The following is a 3745-nucleotide window of genomic DNA, read 5'->3' as shown; positions in this document are numbered from 1 at the left end:
TTCAAAGCTTTATTCATTGGCATTTCGCACAAATCTCTCATTGTGGTGATTATTTACCGATGTAAAAGAAGAAAAAAAATGTAGAGTTCCCTCTTTGAATTGAGAAGAACAAAAACATCTTATGATACTGCCAATAACTCTCCATTCAAGCCCGCTAATCAGGCCCTAGAATAACAATAACCAATTGAAAGATTACTCAAAAGCAGTCAACATATATATTCAAATTCCCTTTTACTCCTATGTTATAAATCAAGAACCAACCCCATTACTTCTACTCATTTGAAAAGCATTCTTTGTTATGGGATTATTCTAACAGTTATAAAAATTGCATTTTGTATTATCAATTATAAAAATATTCTTACATGTAATTATGAAGAAAAAAAATTATATAAGATATGTATTCTTACATGTAATTATGAAAAAGAAAACATATATATTATTAAATGAGATATTAATTGGAACACCTAAAAAAAAAATTATCTTGATAAACATGTTTAAGGAACACCTAAAATAATGTATATTAATTGGAGAAAAAATTACCTTTTTACATATTAGCTTATGTTTTGAAAAATACTAATAAAAAATAAATTAGGAGATACAAAATTTTAATTGTGATTAAAAAAAGCGGAACATATCTTATTTATTAGTTTAATAATATAAAAAAGTCTCTTGTAAAAATCAAGAATGATATAAACACAAGGATTAGTCCACCTAAGCATCGTACTATTGTACAAGAAATGTTTGTCAAGAAACCTAAGAAACATTGAAAGTTTTAGAATAATGGGACTGAGAAACCCTTTTCTTCTAGTTGACTTTTTTTTTTTTTTTTTCTCATGGTCTAAACCTAGGGTATTTGCTTATATGATCTTGAAGAATTTGATAATATAAGGAAATAAATAATAAATATCCTAAAATTAAGAAAAACAAATATTAATTCTCAAATTAAGAAAATCAAATATTATTAATATTGGATTCCTCTTATAAAACAAACATTATTTCGTGATTTAAGAGAATCAAATATTATTAATATTTGATTGATCTTGATTTGGAAATGTTGATTATATGCATCTCATGTCCTACTATTCTTGGTTCTCTTTTTTTGTCTTATTTTTTATGAAGACAACTTGATGGCAAAAATGGGGGGAAAAATCCAAGTTTAGTATTTTGAAAGAAACGAAGCTTAAGATTTTCGTTGATAGACTTGGTTTCCATGATAATAAATAAATTTCATACATCAAGTTTATTACTAGTTCTGATTATGAAAATAACCCACCCCACCGAGATCACTTCATGTGTTTAATTCCGCATAAAATTCTATTGATTTAGCTTGTCTTCATTGTTACCAAGTTGCAGTAGCAAAGACCAGACTCCAACCCAGAGTCGTTCTGGATCAATTCATACAACCATCCTCTATTACTGGCATTTTTTTTTCTATATTTATGTAAGCTTTTAATTACTAGAATATCAATAATTTAATATTTTAGAAACCAACATATAAATTTATTTGCTATAGTAATTCATAAATTTTCAACTCTTCTACAATGAATGATTCTTAATTTTCAACATATCAAGGAAAATCTTAAGCTTCGTTTCTTGTAAAATATCAAACTAATTACCCATTTGTGCCTTCAAACTGCCTTCATCAACTGCCCCTGCAGATGTGAATCAACAATAAACATTAGGATTGTATCAAAGTATTCAGCTTCATGAAATGAGATGCGATAAACAAAGATGGGATGATGAGAAGAAAAAGAATGGAAAAAGTCAACCAGAAGGAAAGGTTTTATCTACAAGTTTCTCAGTCTACGTTATTCGTATGACGACTTTCCACATCATAATGTTTAGGTGGGCTAATCATGGTGTTTATCACATTGTTAATCTGAATACATAAGTTGGTAACTTCATGCGTCATACTCCATACTGGCCAATTCTTATATCCCAGGAGAAGGAACCATTTTCAAAATGGTGGAAATGATTCTGGTCCCTCATGATTCTTGGCAAGCATGCAGAGGATAAAGGAGAGAGAAATATCAAATGAAATCTTGAAAAAGAGAAATCCTAAACTTGGAGTTACCTTGATTTCTTTTTTCCACCATCCAACTTCACCTTTCTCTTCAAAATCAGTTATATCTCACTTCCACGCTGACAAGGAGAGCCGCTTTTTGCTATGCCACGTCATTGCTCCTTTGTATAATTAATATTTTTATTTATTAGAAAATGCCCAGCAATTCCCCCCTCCCCCATTTTTTTCTACCCATCTAGATTGTTGATCAATTAATTTGGATATATAAGATATTTCTAGTCCATTTTGAAAAAAAAAATATAATAAAATTACTTAAAATTGTATCATTTGTACCATAAAATTGTATAAATCAGCGAAGGAAGGTTTTCAATATTCTTCGAAGTGATTTGTTTTTTATGTTGATTATAAACTATTGACAAACACACTATTATAGATTTTATTCATTATAGAATATATCTACAAGATAGATAGATTTAATTTATATTATTTTATTATAGAATACATATGGACTAGGTTTAATTTGTATGTTGTTGAAAAAGTTGGCCAATGTATCATTATAAATTGGCACAATAATATTTTTGTTATGACAAAAAATATTTAAAGAGTACTTTCAAAAACATATATCTCTGAAAACAATGATAAGATAATAATTTTTCATTATGCTCCATATAATTTTCTATGACTTACCCAATTTTTGAAGCTCAAGATTGCTGTAAATCAACTTTGGACAACTCGGTATGATTACATTAACGAGAGGCTAATAATGTTGAAAACGTATGTAGTGGACAACAAGGAAAATTGAGCGTTAACATAAAATTCAATTTCAAAGGAATTTTAATTAAGATATATTAAGTTCTTTTTAAAAATACAAGGGGAACAAGTTCGAAATTTGGTTGAATTCAATTGAGAACTTTTATTGAAAGTGAATGGATTGGTAGATCTACTAGTGAACTCAAGCTCAAATTAGAATAGGATAAAATGGGCAATGAGGGTAGTGAGGCAAATGCTCAAACTCTCTATAGCATCTTCAATGGGGTGAGTTATGACAAGTTTGGTACGATAACAACATGTAAAGCATGCTAAAGAGCCATTAGACATTCTTTTAGTCATGCATGAGGGCACTTCAGTTGTGAAGTTGTTTAAGATATGAATGCTCACTACTAGATTTAAGAACATATAAATGCAAGAGGATGAGTTTCTAAAATTGATTCAGAGTTAAGTGCAATAGAAGAAAAAAAATTGTGATTTAAAAGTTGTTAGAAAATACCAAGGTGTCTTCCTTCCAGATTCACACTCAATGTTACTGCTACAGAAGAAAGATAAGACATCTCACTCTTTAAGGAGTGACCAATTTGTTGGGTATCTAAAGACATGAAATTTCAGTTCCTACTTTTAAAAGTATGTGGACTACCCTAAAGGCCTCTTTAAATTAACGAAAAGAGTTGGATGTATCCATTGCGAATATTTTGAATTTTGGTGATCTAACCTTAATAACAAGAAAATTTAGAAATATAGTGAAGGCTTAGAAAAAGAATTTTAAAAACTAGACTAAAAGAAGAGAAAAATAAGCGATTTCAGAACAAGTGAAGGTGAATCTTTTAACTCTAGAGAAAGCAAGTATGATTATATTGATAATCTTGTTGCATTTTTGGCATCTATAAATTTAGATTGTAATCTTTTGAAAGGTATTAAATCTAATGATAACTCAAAATGCAAACTCGA

The sequence above is a fragment of the Vitis riparia genome, chromosome 15 (genome assembly GCF_004353265.1).
Source record: "Vitis riparia cultivar Riparia Gloire de Montpellier isolate 1030 chromosome 15, EGFV_Vit.rip_1.0, whole genome shotgun sequence".
In the NCBI taxonomy this organism is placed as follows: domain Eukaryota; kingdom Viridiplantae; phylum Streptophyta; class Magnoliopsida; order Vitales; family Vitaceae; genus Vitis; species Vitis riparia.
The sequence above is the reverse complement of the archived record's forward strand: the minus strand, read 5'-3'. Positions refer to the sequence as shown.